This window comes from Helianthus annuus, chromosome 7 (genome assembly GCF_002127325.2).
Source record: "Helianthus annuus cultivar XRQ/B chromosome 7, HanXRQr2.0-SUNRISE, whole genome shotgun sequence".
NCBI lineage: Eukaryota > Viridiplantae > Streptophyta > Magnoliopsida > Asterales > Asteraceae > Helianthus > Helianthus annuus.
In genome coordinates, this window is record NC_035439.2 from 131,133,586 (window position 1) to 131,155,111 (window position 21,526).

The window sequence follows — 21,526 nt, forward strand, 5'->3', positions numbered from 1 at the left end:
GCTCCGGCACGATCCTGTGGGTCTTCGGCGGCGAAACAATGACCACGAAAGAGTGTTCGATGTTTCGGTGATCGGATTGTGAAAGGAACGATTGTAAGAAGTTTGGTCGTGATTTTAAAGAGGTTGTGGGTTGTCAGTTACGGAGATGGAAGGTCGGAAACCGGTAAACATCTCAACAGTCGGAGGAAGACGTTCTAGGTCGGAGAAGATGACTGGTTTTTGGCGGTTATTATTTAATTCAAAGCATTTAATTACGTGTTAAATGTAATAAGGTTTCGAGTTATGTCGGATGTGGTATTCCCGACCGAGTGGTTAGTGTGTTGACTGTGAAGCAAAAGGTCGCGGGTTCGAATCCGGTTCCATGCATGTATAACCCTTTTTTTAACAGTTAGTTTTAACTAACTGGGTTAGTCACTAACCGAGTTTCCACTAACTGAGTTTCCTAACTCAGTTAGTGCTGCCCTTTAGTAAAATTAACCTGGTTAGCTGATTTAACCAAGATTTCGCTAACCAGGTTAGTTTAACTAACCAAAACATCAAAAATTAATAAGATTTTATTAAAAATACTTATTTGTTTAATTCTAATTATTAATTTATTTATTTAAAATATTAATAAAATAGTATAAAAACCATTTTAACCCAAATTTTGATATTTTCACCGAATTAACGTATAAATTCCCAATTTTTGTACGGTTTAGGGTAATCTCTTGGCAACGATTAATTTAAGAGCTGAGATTAAGATGTAATTTCACTGTTTTTACGTGCTTAACATAGTTTCAACATAATATCAATTGTTTCGACAATACATAGCATTCAAACACAAATATGAATAAAATCACGCACTTTCATTATGAATTCAAGTCTCGTGTACAATTTGGGAATAAAACCAAATACCACAAAGGTACAACTTACAAAAATAGAAAGTACAAGCAGACTTGCCAAAAATGGAAAGATCGAAAATGCGAGATGTTACAGTCTCCCCTACTTTAGGAGATTTCGTCCTCGAAATCTTAAGAAGAAAACTGATTCGTGTTCCCAAACTTGAAATGAAGATAACGCTCAAATATAAAGTTTCGTTAAAAACGAAAAAGAGTTGGCAACTACCTCTGAGGTAAGGAAATCACCCCTAGCTCCTTGGTGAAGTTGAAAATTCCGAGAAGCTAATCGCCAAGGTAAGGAAATCACTCCTATCTTGATGATATTAGCATAAGATTCAGAACAAACCACATGACACACTTAGTTAACAAGATTAACGTATCACTGGCATGTGAATAAACAGGTCAACCCATCGTGTACCGCAATTAAAGACTTAATATGACCACTAGAATACGGGCGGGCGCTACTCCTATAGCACTACGCATAGTGCTATACATGTTAAGGTGTGGGTTAAAAGACAAGTTCATCACATAAGAATAACCCAGTAATCACGAATCCAGTATAACATATTAGTATGCATGTATTAAATTGAAATGAAAAAAATATACAAATGTAAAACACAAGGAAATTAAGATCGCATAAAAAGAGATTTAACGTAAAACATAATAATTGAGATAACATAAAAGAGATTTATCATAAAAACATGGATTGTCACGGAACGTAACATAAGACTATTCCAAAGTGAATCGAAATCCTTTTCGAATTAAGGAGACGTGCTTTGGCCTAATAGACAAACACTCTCATCGAGGAGCGACTAACGATGTTTGTCCTTCCAGTTACTACACGTCCTTAATCGATTGGGAAAAATCGAAACTTTGGCGAGATCGAAAATCAAGGAATGGGACTAGTTAACAAGATGCGAGTTTCACCTCTAACTTGATAACATCGCACCCTAATGTGGTTGGTACTTATCCTAAGATAAGGGTCCACTAGAATATGAAATGGAAAACTCCTAACAAGGTTTGGATATCACTCCTAACTTGAGGGTAGATTTCGTGCAAAAATCAAAGTATAGCTGAGTGAAAATCATCACCAAGTGTGGGAATCACCCCTATCTTGATGAATCATTTCGATTGTGTTGTAAGAGTGTCTTCAAAGCTTCCATGTGTGTATTGTGTTAGCCTTAGGAAATGCATGTATATTAGAAGTCCAAAAGAATAGAGGGAAGCAAGGAAGAGAGAAAGGAATAATGTCTTTAACAGCAAATAAATGAGAAAGCTCCTAAACTATAGACTAGGCAAGGCAAGGCATTCCTAATTCCCTATAGTTATGGCTCTGATACCAATCTGGTATCAGAGTACTCCTACTATAGACTAGGGAAAAGTATAGCAATTCTACCTAATTCCCTATAGTTATGGCTCTGATACCAATCTGGTATCAGAGTACTCCTACAATAGACTAGGGAAAAGTAAGGCAATCCTACCTAATTCCCTATAGTTATGGCTCTGATACCAATCTGTCACACCCCAACCGATGGCGGAAACATCGGGATGAGACGTACAAACTGCTCAAAGACATCATAACACTAAATGTGACAATATATTAAAGTTTCATTTATTAAAATCTCAAAGTTTTCATACATTAACAAGAAAAGGAAATAACAAACATTAACATAATTTATTTCATGGTGGGTTTCTAAGCCATCCTATTTGTTTCTTCCAATCTTGATTCATCATCCTGCAGTATGCATTTAAAATAAAGTCAACAAAACATGTTGGCGAGTACACAAGTTTGAATATAGCATAATAGGTTTAAAATAGTTTAACATAATCAAATCCACGTGAATACTTGAGTTCATATCAACAGTTATACTCGTAACGATGAAATCTATGTGTTCAAACCAAAGTTTAACGCAATTAACATAGCCTAACCCAAAAAGGGTGGTAACATAGAATAAAAATCCTAACAATACCCATAATATTATTGGAGGGGCGTTTCTCAACCTACAGCGCTGCCATTGTTAGGGGAGGCTTGCAAAGTTAATGAACACACAATCATAAATGTTTAACATTAGCATAACATGATTAACATGAGTCAAATAGATTCACATGAAATGTGGATTGACAGTGTAAAAATGTTTAACATAGTGTTTTTGATATAGGAAATGCATACAGCACCCAAAATGTGATAAAACAGAAAATGGGGCATGTATACTCACCTTCGGTTGCGTTGCGTATTTCTTGGAAAAGATAAAGAATCAAGGATTCCCCAAGGGACGTGCACAAGAGAATTACCCTATTAATTTTGAAGGATTTTGTTAAATATTGGGAATTTGGAGATTATTAAATAACAAGGCATTTATGAAAATAAAATTAACATTTCAATCATATATCTCATATTTTGTATATTTAATGTAATATGTGACATCTTATAAATAAATGAGTAAAAATAAATATTGATTGTTATGTAATAATATTATAACTGATTTTACCAAAGTATTATAAATATTATTACTAAAATGTTAGATTATATAAATAATGATTTCTAATTATCAAGTACACCTAAAATAATAATTCATATATATATATATATATATATATATATATGTTTAAATATTATTAAAAATTTTGATTTTCAATAATAACTGATTATAAAATAACAATTCCAATCTAACTAAAATAGTATCTACTTATAATAATTTTAGATTTTAAAAACATAAATCTGATTTAATAATAAATAATAATTCTGATTTTATATAAATTCTGAAAATAATACTGATTTAAAAATAAATTTCTGATTTAAATAATAAATCCGAAAATAATAATAATTCTGATAATTTCTGATTTAAATAATAAATCAGAAAATAATAAAAATTCTGAAAATTTCTGATTTAAATAACAAATCAGAAAATAATAATAATTCTGTTTATTATATATAAAAAATTCTGATTATTATAAATAATAAAATATAAATTCTGATTTATAAAAAAATACAAATTCTGATTCAAATAGTAATTAAATAATAATTCTGATTATAAAATAAAAATTCTGATCTTTAATAATATTTCAGATTTAAATTATAAATAAATCTGTTTAATAAATCTGTTTCAATATTAATAATAATATTAATAAATCTAATTTAATAAAGAATAATTCAGATTTTAAATAGTAAATTTTATAATAGTTTTGAAAATAAATAAATCTGATTTCATAAATAATTCTGATTATAAATATACATTCTGATTTAATATTTAAATAAAATTCTGATTTTAAATATACTTTCTGATTTAATATTAATAATAAATATAATCTGTTTATAATAATAATATTAATAGTAATAATAATAATAATAATAATAATAATAATAATAAGAAAAAGAAACTGAAAGGAGGTCGGAGGGGGGGTTTACCGGACGTTTTGTCTGCTCCTGCGGTTCTCCGGCGAACTTCGTCTTCTCCGGCAGAACCTTCAAGCTCCGGCACGATCCTGTGGGTCTTCGGCGGCGAAACAATGACCACGAAAGAGTGTTCGATGTTTCGGTGATCGGATTGTGAAAGGAACGATTGTAAGAAGTTTGGTCGTGATTTTAAAGAGGTTGTGGGTTGTCAGTTACGGAGATGGAAGGTCGGAAACCGGTAAACATCTCAACAGTCGGAGGAAGACGTTCTAGGTCGGAGAAGATGACTGGTTTTTGGCGGTTATTATTTAATTCGAAACATTTAATTACGTGTTAAATGTAATAAGGTTTCGAGTTATGTCGGATGTGGTGTTCCCGACCGAGTGGTTAGTGTGTTGACTGTGAAGCAAAAGGTCACGGGTTCGAATCCGGTTCCATGCATGTATAACCCTTTTTTTAACAGTTAGTTAAAGTCACTAACTGAGTTTCCACTAACTAAGTTTCCTAACTCAGTTAGTGCTGCCCTTTAGTAAAATTAACCTGGTTAGCTGATTTAACCAAGATTTCGCTAACCAGGTTAGTTTAACTAACCAAAACATCAAAAATTAATAAGATTTTAATAAAAATACTTATTTGTTTAATTCTAATTATTAATTAATTTATTTAAAATATTAATAAAATAGTATAAAAACCATTTTAACCCAAATTTTGATATTTTCACCGAATTAACGTATAAATTCCCAATTTTTGTACGGTTTAGGGTAATCTCTTGGCAACGATGAATTTAAGAGCTGAGATTAAGATGTAATTTCACTGTTTTTACGTGCTTAACATAGTTTCAACATAATATCAATTGTTTCGACAATACATAGCATTCAAACACAAATATGAATAAAATCACGCACTTTCATTATGAATTCAAGTCTCGTGTACAATTTGGGAATAAAACCAAATACCACAAAGGTACAACTTACAAAAATAGAAAGTACAAGCAGACTTGCCAAAAATGGAAAGATCAAAAATGCGAGATGTTACAATAAAGTGGCGTACAATCCAACCATATTACGTCATTTATGGAGTAAAAAAACATGAAGGTGTAAGAAGATCAGGATATGTAACTTGTGTTACATTTAACTTTCTAATATAACACATAAACAGATGGAAAAGGAAAATTTATAAGGGTGCAAAGACTTCAAATGTAACTTGTGTTATGTATAGCTTCCTAATATAACACCATGAGGTTAAAAAACACATTAACACGTGTATACTCAGGTTGTAGGCCAGAGTCTCTAACATAAGGGTGTAACGTGTATAGCATGAGTATACATACGTTACCACTTATGTAAGACATGTAACTCCATGTATGTAAACGTATGTTACATGAGTTACACATACATGTAACATGTGTAACCTGGATATACATGTGCTATCCTCTGGTATAGAATATGCAACAACTCTATGTAACATGTGTAACCTGGATATACATGTGTTATCCTCTGTCATAAATATATGCAACGACTCTATGTAACATGTGTAACATGGATATACAATAATTATAAACCAGATTAACACAAACCGTTGGTCACATCATTCCTTTTGTCCAGGTGTGTAACATTGAAAACAAAGATGACACCTACCTAGTCGTTACATATTTAACAATGGGTTGTTGCATATGTAGTTATCAATAGGGGTGATTATGGACATCAATCCAGTTGTGTAAAACAAAACGAGTAGGGTTTTGCGTGATGAGGACAAGAATCTGTGCCTTGCAATCAGTGTGTGTGAATGTACTTTTCCTGTTGGTCATCACCGAAGACTCACAGAGAGTGTCGAACGTCCTTTTCTGTTGCGGTTTAGAAGCTTTCGAGCACCAAAGGTATTTGTGCGTCGCATACCCATTCCAAACCTTTGTTTGCGCCTTTTTTTTTTACATTGAAGCCAGCTTGATATCCGTATGCTTTATACATTGCAATAAGCTCCTCAAATGTGTCGTATGATTTTCCAAGAACGGGATGGAACTCCTTGTCAACAATAGGAGTCCAATATTTGGTTCCTTGTGGGGTCTGAGTTACAAAGTAGCGGGGAGTTCCATGTTCATCTGTGTATAAAATATGTAAATTAAATGAAAACTGAACTTTTTCCCAAAAAAAAAACCATAACGGCTACATATTTAACACATGTTACAACTGAGTAATTTTGAAAAATAACATAAAATGTATCTTTTTTGGAAACCTTGTCAAAAGGGCTACATTTTGTAACACCATTATGGATTTTTTTTAATTTTCTGTAAGGTTGTAACACATGTTACATGTGTAATGTGTACGTGTTACGTTGATCAATGCATATGAGACTTGTAAACAATGCATATTTAAAAAAATACAAACGTAAAAGTTATTTTTATTGCAGTGCTAACACTTTTATTGCAGTGCTAACACATGTTACAATGTTACGAATGAATATATTTCAAAAATATTTATGGTTTCATGCTGCCAAAAAGGTTAAAGATAACCTTCATGAACATCGTGTCCGTTTAGCGGGAATTTCCCTCTGTCGTTAGCTCGTGCGCGTAGCGGTGATTCCTCGTCATACTCATCACTCCACATATCTGAAAATCGAGTTTGCAAGGATAATTAGAATTACAAGAATAAGGTATTTTTTTATAGAAAAAAAGCTTTTAAATCTAAATGTTAAAACCTTCTTCATTTGGTGAAAACATCTGAAAGTGAGACTGTTGAAGTTCTACCTCTGGCTGCATGTTCTCATCTCTAATATGTCCAACACCTGATTATACCATAAATTATAAACTTGTATAGTAATGGGTTTCAAACACCAACAAAACAAAAAGAAAATACAAATTGGTTGCTTGGGTGTTCATGATTGACTCATAAAAAACGAAGAACAGGAACCAAAAGAATATGATTACCCATAAAAGAAGATGATTGACTCCTAAAAAAAGAAGAACATGAACAAAAAAAAAAAAACTTGATTGTCTTCTAAAAAAAAGAGAACAGATTTTTGATTCATTCACATACCTGAAGAACCTGATGCCTGCTGGAAGTAAACCGCTGGTGATTCATCGCCGATGAAGTTGTTTCGGAATACACGGCTAGGAGAATAAACTTAAAAATCAGCCATGAAAGATGGAAGAAAGCAATGGAGTTAGGGTTTTGAAGAAGAAAGGAAGGGAGGATGAAGAAGGAAGAAAGAAATGGAAGTTCTGTACATATTTTTTGGTTTAAAAAGGTGATGAGTTGATGGGTAATAAATGTGACTTGATGGGATGGGGAAGAGGGTGAAGTGAATGCTTGAACAAATGACCAATTTTCCCTTTTAACATGTGTTTTAAAGATATGACGTGGATCAATCTTGTCCACACAATTCAGGTTTCCCAAGTTTTCTAGATTAAATGGGTTTTTCATAGATACTTACATTATATATATATATATATATATATATATATATATATATAATTCAAAAAACACTCATCTCACTCAAAACAGTTTTGTTGACCAACTAAAAGTCAACAACCCTTTTCCTTAGCCTCCTGAATTACAGATGATTTAAACCATGATACCCACACAGAGGTTCTCTTTTGGTACAACTTATACTGTTCAGCCCCTTTCAACAAGTATGGTCACATAAGCCAAACACAAGGTGTTAACCAATGGACCAATAAAGACCCAAGTGCACCCAAGGTTCCAACCGAATATAGCCCGACCCCACCACCATAACTGGTCGCCAAAGTAGTTAGGGTGCCTAGAGTAATACCACAACCCTGCATCAAGATTCGGGACCAAGGGCTTTCCAAGTTGTTTTAGCTTCTCGTTTTGGCTCACAAAACTATGAAGCTACACGTCTGCGATGTAGGCTATTGTAATGTCGGTCAGGCATACTACGGCTGTAGCTGTGTCTAATATGTTCCATGGGCTGTTGACGGAGTGCACAATGTACATTGGCAGTCATACATCGATTAAAAATACTTGTTGGATTAGGTGAAGTTAGTAAAGTATGCTACATCTTATACGGGCAACCATATACGCTTTAAAAATAAATAAAAATCAATCAAATCAAGGGGGTACACTCGGTAAAAGGGGTACATTTAGCCAACCGTGAGACTTACTCTAAATTAAAACCAGCAAACAAAAATATCAAAACAACACCGTGTATATGTGTATTCTTCGTTTTAGTCAGAAAGTCACCATCCAAAATGTAACGCCCCAAAAACGATAACACAATAAAATAAGTGAGGATAAATAATAAACTTAACATAATTAAGGGTTTATGGCAAGATGGTACTTAAATGTGGTTTTAATATTAGAATTGTAATTAACAACTAAGTAAAGGGGGTGAAAGTGTAAAGATGTTAAGTTAAATAAAAAAACAATTATAACCCCAAACACACTGAAAGTGTGTCTGGGGGATCGATCGAACAAGGCAGGGGAGGGGGAAACCCTAGCTCAAGCAAACCAAGCAATTGAATCCAAATTCTCAAGCTAATCCAGTGCATGAGTCAATAAATTCGAATAGCTAACCCCAATTTCTTAAGTGGTAAGCTTAATTTTCTGAAAATATGATTTGTAGAATGAGGGGTTAAACCCAATCATGATTTCTTGTATCAATTGTGGAAAATCTGAGTTAGAAATTGCTTTCTAGAACAAGAATCATGTTTGATTTAGGTTGTATGAAGGGTTGTAGTGAAAACCCACTTTGTGAAATTGTGTTATGATTAGGAAGATCATAATGACTATGAATGTATGTTATCTTGATAGATGATCTCGTTTGTAACAGTTGAATGCTAGATAAATTGATGTAGGAGGAAATAATTATGCAAATTAGAATAGATGTGAATGTTGGGTGATGATGAACTAGTAAAGATATGCTTTAAAGACTTGTACCTTATTCCTTAATTATGACGCCTACCAAGCGTTTGATGAAATGCTTAAGAGATAAATGTATGTGTAACTTGGAAAAGGGTAGAATGAAGTAGATACACTAAACAAATGAATGAATGTTGTAATGTAGGCGTGAAGGAAGAAGGTACGAGCGCTAAGAAAACGGAAGGCACGCAAGACCGAGGTATGTTCCGTTGCATACAAATCCTTACTAAAATTTTATTAATAATTATGAGAAACAACCATTGTTATAATGTTTATGGCGATTAACGAGTAGATAGCAAATCCCTTGCGGATTTGGTTATGTTAACGAAGGTCACGATAAGCTATGCAAGTCGACCTGTTCAAGTTGAACAAGTCGAGTAAGAATAAGGTACCATCCGTTTGGAACGGGTGGTCATGAATGTAATAACGAATGCATGAAGTTCAATTCGTTATACGGATAGAACGAAAGTTTTATGTTGAAAGCAATTAACCCGATGTTACCGGGTCGTAAGAGTATGCTTAAATCTCATTATGAGAGTATATGTTATACCCATTTAACTGGGTAATTGAATGCGTAAGAAAAAATGAAAGTACATGCACGAATGGAACTAAAACGATGGTATTATAAGCAAACAAGTATAACGACTAACTTTTTAAAGTTTTGTTGTTGAATGTAGGTAAATCCTCAATTTAGGCGACTTGGAGAATCAGAGCGAGCACGTGTTCATGCTATGTCATACTAAGCGCTTCCGCTAGCTTGTACTAATGTTTTTGGTCAAATACTTGTTGGTTTTGTATAACTTAGTTAGAAGTCATACTTTTTAAAAAACTTGTAGTCTTGGTTTTTGGTAGTTTCAAGTCGAACGAATCGTAGAATTGTATTTAGTTTGATTATGGTTAAAACAGGGGTATATCCGTTTTACGGACGGGTCATGCCCAAATTTTGTCAAGAGTATGCATTAAGGTTGTTATTTAAAAACCTGTAAGTCACCCTTGTATGTTATTTTATTAAGACGAAAAAGCGGTTCTTACACAAAATCATAAGCATTTCATAGAACACCTTATGTGCATAGTAAACTATTAAAACCCAACCAATAAAAATCAAGATAACGATCAAATTCAAGAACAATGCCTTATGGGAATCAACTTCCGCAGGATAAGTGAGGCCGAGAGTGGCCTTAGCAAGAACATGAGCCATTCGTTTCCCTCCCCGAGAACAAAACCATGACGGATTACCAGAAGAAGCAATAGGGTTGACTAAAACTAAAAATCCCAAATGGGGTGTTGATCTAAAATGGGTGAAAATGGAGGAATATGAAGAAGATAATGAAGGAATAATCAGCAGCGATGGAAAATCAATGAAGATTTGTGTTGGGAAAAAGAAGAGAATCCCGACCGAGTGTCCTACGTAATTCAGAGGCTGTTATGTTCCATTTTCAAGGACCATTTTTTATAATCTCATTGAAGGAGGAACGATTGAGTTCATGGGGTAACTGATAGCAATTAAGGCATTCAATTTCCACATTCAATCTCAATGATGGGTCGGCCATAAATGAAGAAGCAAGCTTTAAAAGCTCAGGTAATCCAGAATTCCAATTATACCCCTAAAGTGTCTTAAAACTTTAGAAAATGTGTAAGTTTACCCCCTCTAAAATAGCTTGCCTTTCTTGTACATGTTGCTTTAAAATGTGTACACATTGTAAATTACCATAAGGGTAGAAAACTCAGTGCTCTTAATAAAGTAGTATAGATATATTGTTCACTATATTATAAATTACCGATATCCCACCGCGATAACCATATATCATAATCTTGATGTGTCATCTTAGCGGCTTATTCTAAGTCTGTGTTTTGATATACCTTTTATTTTTAAAACTGAGTTTGGTCATATATATAAATTAGAGTAAACTGCAATTTTACCCCCTGTGGTTTGGGGTGATTGGCACCCTTACCCCCCTAACGAAATAATTGCAATTTTACCCCCCAACGTTTGCTGTTATGTCGCAACCTTACCCCCCGACCTCAAATTTGTTGACTGATCTGTTGACTATAACTTGAAATGACTATAATGCCCTTTCATATTTACCCCCTGTGTTTTGTTCACTATGTGATATTACCCCCTGCCACCACTGCCACCGCCATTCACCACCACAACCACCACTGCCACATCCAGCCACCACCACAACTTAATATCCCTTTCATATATAACACCACCACTACTTCCATCACCGGAAACCTGCAACTCCGGTCATCTTCTCCAACGACTGCCACCACTGCCACCTCCAGCCACCACCACAACCACCACTGCCACCTCCAGCCACCACCACAACCACCATTGCCACCGCCATTCACCACCACAACCACAGTTTCGAGTCCGAGGGAACCACAGAGTGCAAACTGTCGTCGGAAACCTGCAACTCCGGTCAATAAGATTTATCCCTTTGTTTTCATTTTCAACAGAGGTCTTCAAGATCAATCACCTACATGAACATAACAGACAGTCAATTTTTTGTTTTTTTATATTGAAGAACCAAAATAATCAACAATCAAACAACAGTTACCTGAAACAGAGTGTGTAGGATTTTGAGGAAATCAAACACAAAATGATCGAAATTTGGGGGAATTGTTGGGTTTTAGGGGACCAAATGCATCAAGTGTGATGATGGGTTTAAGTTTATGAAGAAATTTGTGATTGAATTAAGGGTTTTTGGTGGTGGAATAAAACAGAGCATGTATATGGGTTTAGAGTGATGACCTGCAAATTTATAATACACAGTGTGTACGGTTATTACTACACGGAGTTGCAGGTTTCCGACGACGGTTTCCCTATGTTTGAACTGGATATCCGTTTGTATGTGCACCACCGCCAGATTATTACTGCACTCAGATCCCGTTGAATTGGATGACCAGACCACAATTTTACCGCCACTGAGAATCACAAGGGTTCCGTTGTTACTGACTTTGAACATGCCCGAGTTGTCAGTAACTGGTGTCTCCCTGTTAGCAACCCAAACAACAGTACCAGTTGATATCTTCTTGTACCATATCCCCAAGTACTGGTTCTTGGAGTTTCCCGGGCTAAAAAAAACCCAGTTCAAACATCTTCCGCCTAGAAATTATAGTTTTACCATATGTTATCAGATTATAGTTGATATCTTCTTGATCGGAGTTGCAGGTTTCCGGTGATGGAAGTAGTGGTGGTGTTATATATGAAAGGGATATTAAGTTGTGGTGGTGGCTGGAGGTGGCAGTCGTGGTTATGGTGGTGAATGGCGGTGGTAGTGGTGGCAGGGGGTAATATCACAGAGTGAACAAAACACAGGGGGTAATATGAAAGGGCATTATAGTCATTTCAAGTTATAGTCAACAGATCAGTCAACAAATTTGAGGCCGGGGGTAAGGTTGCGACATAACAGCAAACGTTGGGGGGGGGGGGTAAAATTGCAATTATTTCGTTAGGTGGGTAAGGGTAGGGCTGGCATATCGTGTATACCCGTACCCGATAAGACACGACACGATAAGACACGATACACGAAAGGCCATACACGAACACGACACGATATACACGAAAATTACCTGTAATACCTGTTAACGAACACTAAAAAAATCACATATTTAGAACCTGTTTAGTGAAACAAAACTCGCCAAAAGTTCACAAACAGTTTAAATAATCCATAAACACCAAATACTTAACAAGTTTAAAACAAAAATCCATAAACGGCTTCATAGTTGGGTGATAACATGTGATTCTAAAACATAAACTATAAAAAAACATAAACTATAAACAGTGCTTCATAGTTGTGAATTCCTATAAAAAAAATCTAACTATGATTCTTGGATCCGGTAATTGGGGTCACCACATAATCCGGTAAATTACCCACAATTCTACAAAACATAAACTATAAACAAAACAGTGAAGCACTGTTGTGAATTCCTAATTTCCTATAAACAAAACATAAACTATATGCTTGTGCATCAAAACATAGTTGTCAATTCCTCATAGTTGACACTTAGTCATTTACAGAAAGACATCAAAACAGTATATACAAAACATAAACTATAAAGCTTAAACTATATACAAAACAGTATCGACTCCATCTGATACTACAGACTCGAAATTAAACAAGACTCGAAATTAAACAGGATCCGGTAACTAAACAAGACTCGAAATTAAACAAGACTCGAAATTAAACAAAACAGTATCAACTCCATCTGATACTACAGTACATAAATTACCTTTTTTTGAAACAAGACTCGAAATTAATCAGGATCCGGTAATTGGGAGCGGCTGTGCGTCGTGGATGAGCGGCGGTGGATGCAGGCGTGGTGGATGAGCGGCGGTGGATGACAGGCGGTGGCGCTGGATCTAGATGATGTTGACGAAATACTTGAGAGAAATGAGAGAGATTAGGTCATTAGAGTTTCTTTTTTTTTTTTTTTTTTTTTTTTTTTTTGAACTGAAGAAGATTAAGAGCTATTTGAGTAAATTAGTACTGGCATATTTTTTATTTAATTAAAAGTAAAATCTTAACATGTCTTAACAGGTACATAACAGGTAAACAAGTATATAACCTGTTTAGACACGAAAATTAACAGTTTGTTTCGTGTCTACCTGTTTAGTACACGATACCTGTTAAGGTCGTGTAGGTTTGTGTCATGTATTCGTGTATTCGTGTAAAATTGCCAGCCCTAGGTAAGGGTGCTAATCACCCCAAACCACAGGGAGTAAAATTGCAGTTTACTCTATAAAATTATTATTTTTTTCTACAAGTTTTTATCTAAGGAAATATCTTGTCTGAAAATCGCTTTTAGTAATGAAATGATTACAACAATAATATTTCATCATCGTTATAATCTAAAATGGTATGAATTTTGAAACGCTTTTAGTAACTCTCAAACATATATGTTTGTTTTATAATACTATGATTTAATAAACTAAAAATAAAGCTGTAACCGTAGCAGCTAAGCTTAAGTTTGGACGTACTTAAGAAAAGAAAGAAAGAAAAAAGAATCCGACAAGGTTGAAGCAAACGATTATGAATAGAATCTATAGATAGTAAAAAAATGGAGGTTGCATCCATGTTCCATGACAAACCTGTAATCACCATGAAACCTAAGAGAGAGTTCGGGAATCGAATCTGGATCTATTGTACGATAACAAGGCACTTAGCCAAGCCTTATCGTAAGTAACCAACAAATAAATATAAAATGGCTCTTTCATTTTAAAATAAAAGAAAGTGACTAGGGCAACCGTCCACACTATCCAATCAAACAAAACTATTGTATACACACTTCTCTTTACAGGTATGCATAATGATATATGACTTTTGTTGTTAAGACTTACTCGTAATAAGACCTGCGCGCGTTGCGACGTGGGTACTTTGCAAATATCGAACAGATTAGTCCAAGTGTTATGTGATGTGTTAACCATATGAAAACGCACGTTTTGACGTATCCGATTGAAGTCAATGAATCCTATAGTTGCATTGCGATTAGATTAAAGCGTAACGTAAATTGAATTTATATCGTACAATCATAACGTATTACAAGCGACCCGACTAACCCGAATTTATATCGTCAAGCCAAAAACTCTCGAGGGGTCAAAGTGGCATTTACAAAGTTCATAAAAAGTTAAGTGGTTAAAAATTACATTTCCTAAACTTAAGGGCTAAGAAAGGGTAAAGATAAAATTTGATAAAGTTTTGGGTAAGAAGGAAACTATAACAAAGTTGGAGCTGAAAAGAAAACTATCAAAAAGTTGGGGTGTCTAAAGCAAACTATTTATAAAATGGAGTAGTAGTTTAGGGACTAAATTTGTCATTTTATGAAACTTTGAAGGTACCAAAGTCAAAGGGCTAAAATTGCAACATCGTGAAAGTATGGGGGATGGGGAGGCAAAGCAGGTGGGGTTTCCACAGACTTTGTCTTTTGACGGGTGGAAACATAAAGTAAGACAAAACACGATTCATAAAATACAGTGTGTAAAAGACAATTACAAAAAAAAAAAATGTAAAACACAAAGGTAGACACAAAGTGTAAAACAAAATACCTAAGACATTTCGTAAAATACAATGCATTGGCGTTTGCAAAAGTAGAAGTTGTAGTCTAGGGGTTACAATTGCAGTTTTTTTTTAAAGTTGGGCGCGTGTAAAAATGGAATAATAAGAGCTAAGAGGGTGTTGGTGGAAATGTATAAAAGATGACGGGGTGTTGGTGGAAATGTAAAAAAAGAGGGTTGGTGCGTAATTATGTAAGAGCTAAGAGGGTGATGGTGGAAAACCAAAGTAGAGAGGTTGGTGCTGACAAAGTTTGAAAGATGAGTTGTGGTTTTGAAAATTCAAAGTAGAAGGTTTAAGAACTAAATTTACCATTTTATGAAATTTTAAAGGTTATAAAGTCAAATGGCTAAAATTACAGTATCATAAAAATAGGAGGGCATGAAGGCATAGTTGAAATAGAGTGTGAAAACTGTCATACTGATGCCACGATCATTCCCGTATAGTTTCCACATATTAAGGAGGTTTTTACTTTCGACGCCCGACAAAGGTTTTTATATTGATAAAAAAGAAAAGAAAAGAAATATAAATGTAATATGCTTTTCTTATGCTTCCACGCCTCATATCCGTGTGGTACACCATCACAATCACGTTATGGCCATGCGGGGTTCTAAGCAGTGATGAAGCTTGAAAATATTTACTAGGGGTCAGAAGTTACCATACCTAAAAATCTATATAAGTAATTTTTTTATAAAATCGGGGTCGAAAACGTATATACCTAAAAAATTCTATACGAAACATACATACATAACACTACTACTGAGCGAAAAGTTCAGGGGTTCGGACGCCCCCCTCGACCCCTTGAAAGTGCCGCCCTGGTTCCAAGCAGTGGCCGAAAGCCACATAGGGCCACAACCCCTTCCACTTCTCCACACCCCCATAATCTTATTCAACTTTTCATAGCAAAGTCTTGTTTAGCTTGACAAATGTACATACAAAATATAGAATAAACAAAATAGTGTATAACAGAGTACTTAAGATGATAAATGTAAAATGTATTGCATTTTTAAACAAGAAAATACTCGCTATAGAAATAAACAATAAGTATGGTAAATTAATAATCAAGAATTAAAATATATACTTAAAATCAAGTATGAATAATATTTTGTTAAGAGAAAATATGTTGAAATATAATGACAAATTGAGTCTTCTAACCTTTATTTACAAAACATATGATATAATTCGACTCTCCTACTGAGAAACAACAATAGTCTAGTGTTACTTTTATACTTTAACATGTTAAAACTCTCGTGTTCTCCCAAAAGCTAGCATACACCATCATTTAAAAAACTGAATGGAGGATACAATTCCCCCCTACGACCTCGACCCATCATGACATCGTTGATGATGGCGAATACCTGACACTTGGATTGTAATAAAACACAAAAATAATTAGTTAACAATACGATAAACCCAACTATAGATGCCAAATTCGGACCGAGACAGTCATTTATTAGTTGGAATATATTTATAGACCACAATCTAAGATTAGGGGTGTAAATAAGCCAAGTCGCTCTTGGAATATATTTATAGACCACAATCTAAGATTAGGGGTGTAAATAAGCCAAGTCGCTCATGAGCTACTCATTGGCTTCCTAATTGCTTGAATCGAGACGGAGCTTAAACGAGCTCGAGCTTCACATATCAGCTTGACTAGGCTCAGGGGGCTAAACGAGCTTATTATCTATACAAATTTTCTTTAATAATTATTATATGTGTAAAATTATGATAAATATAACTAAAATAATACATAATGTGTTACCTAAGAAAAACTGTAATTACAAATATAAAAAAAACTTATAAATAAACAATTGATAATAAACGAGTAGAGCATGAGCCGAGCTTAAGCTTTAGAGACGAATCTCTAAAAGACTCAAGTTAGAGCTTATTAGGCGAGCTCGGCCTCGGCTCGTTAAGCCCCTACTAAGATAAATGTTTCTATACAGAATATGTAGTTCAAGAATTGCATTTCTTAAAAGCCAGGTGATGGAAAAAAGGACAAGATGTGGACTGAACAGGCCCCACAGGCCAAGCTTACCTAAGCTCAGGCCCATACATTAAGCCCACTCCAGCGGTTATCAGTTACTACCAGGGTTATAGAGTATTTTTGGTTTTATAAGTTTATAACACCATGAACTATAAATCAAAAACAAAAGATTGAGATGAGAAGTCACCTGTATTGTGGTGAGCCATGCAGTTAATGCGGTAAAATATCCGATATCGGTGATTTTAATATGATGCAGAATTTATATATATATATATATATATAGAGTGCGGTTAACATACATTAGGCCTTATCGTACTTCACGTACGCGAGCATAGTAACCGTCAGATCAGGTCCGTGCGTGATTAATCATTCCCATGCGTCATTATTTGAACATGCGTGATTTGAACATGTGTGCGTAATAACGCACAGAACTACTCTCCATGCGTGATTAGGTCAAATTATAACATCTCATGCGTGATTAGGTTCCATTTATAACGTGCGTTATTTCGTCGCGTACGTTTTGTAGGATAAGCCGTAATGTACATTATACTTTCTCTCTCTCTCTCTCTCTATATATATATATATATATATATAGTGTGAGGTTCATTGGGGAACAGCGGGGAACCGACTCAAACGAACTCCGATTGGACTCATTCCAGCGGCGTTGGAACCGTCTCGTCGAACCCTAACTAGGACCTTTTAACCCTAAACCCTAAATCATAACCCCTAAACCCTAAATATATTAGGGTTTGGCTTTTAGGGTTTAGCTTTAGGGTTTAGCCTTAGGGTTTAGCTTTAACGTTTAGCTTTAGGGTTTAGAGTTTAGCTTTAGGGTTTAGGGTTTAGCTTTAGGGTTTAGCTATAGGGTTTAGCTTTAGGTTTAGCCTTTAGGGTTTAGCTTTTAGGGTTTATAGTTTAGATTTTACGGTTTAGCTTAGGTTTTAGCCTTATTTTTTAGCTTTAGAGTTTAGAGTTTAGGAGTTAGGATTTAGGGTTTAGGGTTAAGAGATCTTAGTTAGGGTTCGACGAGCCGGTTCCAACGCCGCTGGAATGAGTCCAATCGGAGTTCGTTTGAGCTGGTTCCCCGCTGTTCCCCGCTTTTTAAGTGTTCCCCAATGAACCTTCCCCTATATATATATATATATATATATATATATATATATAGGGAGAAGATCATGCGAGAACCACCTCTTATTGTGAGAACCCCGAGAACCAATGTGAACACACAAAAAATGCCTAAAAATAGCTAAAAATCAAACAAATTTTTTTTGAATTTTTTAATATTTTTTATAAAAAAATCGCTACTTTTCGAAGCCAAAAAAAAAATTTAAAAAAAAAAATTTTTTTTGGCTTCTAAAAGTAGCGATTTTAACATAAAAATATTAAAAAATTCAAAAAAAAAAATTTTAGATTTTTTTTTGATTTTTTTAGATTTTTTTTAGATTTTTTTAGGTTTTTGGGGGTTTAGTTTTTAGCATTTTAGCTTGGGGGGGGGGAGTTTAGGTTTTTGGGGGGTGGGGGAGGCGGGTTTAGTTTTTTTTTTTTTTTTTTTGGGGGGGGGGGTGGGGTTAGGTTTTTTTTAGGTTTTTATAGCTATTTTAGGTTGTGTTCACATTGGTTCTCAAGGTTCTCACAATAAGGGTGGTTCTCGCATGAGCCGCTCCCTATATATATATATATATATATATATATGTATATATATATATGTATGTATATATATATATATGTATGTATATATATACTAGGTTATCACTCGCGAACTTCGCGGGTAGGAAAATTTACTTTATATTAATCAAACTATGTTAGAAAGTTGTTTTATAATTGTTTTGAATTGAAAGTTGTAGTCATTAGGGTTGCGAACAAACTTGTTTTTTTAATTGTTTTGAATTGAAAGTTGTAGTCGTTAGGGTTACGAGTAAGGTTAGAAACTTTGGGCAAGAACCGGAGGCAGAAATTTGCCTCACTGAATGACCCACGACAAAAAAAAAACTTTTATTTATTATAACAGATTATTAGAACTTTATTAATATTTTGTCCGTTCTTTATTATAACACTACACATATACAAAAAAAAAATAAAAAAAAAAACTATAATGAATTCTCCAAGCCTTTAACACCACCATTGTCACCAACCTTTGAAACACACAAACACAATATCTTTTGATATGCACAATCACATTGGTTGAGTACCACACATATAGGCCAAACAGGTTGAAAGTTGACTGTAGTGCAATCCAAATTTCAAATGCATAGTTTTCAAATGTATTTATTATTGTTGTAATATTATTTACGTAACTATATTTGACCTATTAATTATTATTTACAAAACATACTAAAAGTGGTTTTTGAAACTTTAAAAGTTAAACATATGAGGTAAAATCTTACTTCATAATAATAGATTGTCAATTTGTAAACAAAATTATTAACTCAAAATTATAAAATAAATCTATCTATGGAGTATGCATTGGTAAACATACACAACATACTCAAAATTACAGAGACAAATTTCAATAGTTTGTTTGATTTGCAAAATATTTTATAAATTGATATTAACAAACGGGAAAAAATAAAGATAAAATATAAATTATTAATGTTTAGTTTATTAACAAATTCGAAACCTTAAATTTTTACCTACTTTGATTTTAAAAATATCAGAAAGTACTCACGGTTACGTTATTGATGGTTTTAAATTCAATTTGTTTGTTTTTAAAAATAAATTAATTTGGAAATTCAAATTGTTTGTGTAAAAAAATATTCATGTATTGATCAAATAAAACGTTGTATCCAAATGACTTGTTTTTGTATAATAAAACATAAATGATATTAGTTTGTATTGATACAAAAATTTCCATGATCACAACATCAAACGGAATTTGATCCATTATACGAAACACCTAGTAAAATGGAAACGTATAATAAAACATAAATGATATTAGTTTGTATTGATACATGAAAAAGAGATTGTGTATTACTTAAAAATTTTGCAAGGTACCTGGTTGAAGAAACCAAAGAATAGATTGAAAGTTGATATGTAATGGAGATGTATGTTGTAATTTATATAAAATGATATTATAAATGGAATGTTCTTTTATGATGAGAAATTTAATAAGATACATTTTTAAATCCTAGACTTAATAAGATACCTTTTTAGGTTTTAACAGCACCAAAATGAACAGATTTGACAACATGGGCTTCAAGATCTTGACTAAGCATGTACGAACACATGTCCTTCGCATAATCATCCCAAATAGTCAAATCAACCTCAACATCTCTAAAAAAAGAATATAGGCAATTAGTTTCAGATTAACAAAATTAGGTAATATTTATAAAATATAAAGAAAAAAAATGTAAATTGTATTACTCGAGATCTTGAAGCTTAAGATTGAGGCGTTTTCAAATTAACATGAGATTTAACACTTACCTGCATAACCCAACTTTGATCAAAACAAAACCTCATTTTCAAATAGAAAACTGTGACAATAAAAATAAGGATTTTTTTATTAGTACTCAACAAATGATCGTTAAATAATTAATTAAAAGTGTAATACCATAGAACAAAACAAATATTATATTTATTTTGATAAAAAATAAAATATCTACATCAAAATTATTTGTCATTCTATTGTAGTTTCCATTTTACTTAAAAATGATTGTCAATTAATAAAGAAACAAATTTATCTAAAATTAATTTGGATATGTTATTGCATTATAAATGGAAATATTAATTTACAAAACTTTGGAAATTACAAGTAGACAAAATCGACCAAATAATTTAACATAAATAAATTATCATTGTTTTGTTAATTATTATAAATATTTATAAGTTTCCTAGAATAAATAATAAGTTAATAAAAATATAAGATATACATCTAGAAATAAGTCAACATACAAATTCAAACATCAACTTATTTGGTAATTTGACTGTTATGTTTTATCGTATGCAAGATATACTCCCTCCGTCCCATTTTAAATGTCCAAATTTCCACTTTTGGTTGTCCCAATTTAATTGTCATTTCCAAAAATGTAAATATAATTTCCAGTTTTGCCCTTACCATTACAAACTTTCATTTTTTGTTGTCCCAAAAAATAAAATACTCAAATATTTCTTAAATTGTGTGAATGTGGGTCCTATGACATCTAAAATGGGACGGAGGGAGTATTCAGTTGTTATATTTTTTAATAAAAATATATAAAACTAACATTCGTATTGAAAAAAAATTATATATTCGTATTAAAATAACATATGTAGAGGTTCGGATGTTCGCGTTGGATACTTGGATATTAAAAAAGTAATATGATTGGAAAAAAGAGTAGTACCAAAATTATGTTCTAAAT

At 33.5% G+C, this 21,526-nt stretch overlaps 1 long non-coding RNA gene across 1 annotated transcript; it reads left to right on the plus strand.

Moving 5' to 3' along the window:
* Window positions 1–8,722: 8,722 nt before the first annotated feature.
* Window positions 8,723–10,106, plus strand: LOC110867318. The gene is made up of 3 exons (XR_002551518.2): window positions 8,723–8,820; window positions 9,295–9,348; window positions 9,827–10,106. It is a non-coding gene; the product is annotated as an uncharacterized LOC110867318 (long non-coding RNA).
* The last annotated feature ends 11,420 nt before the right edge of the window (window positions 10,107–21,526 follow it).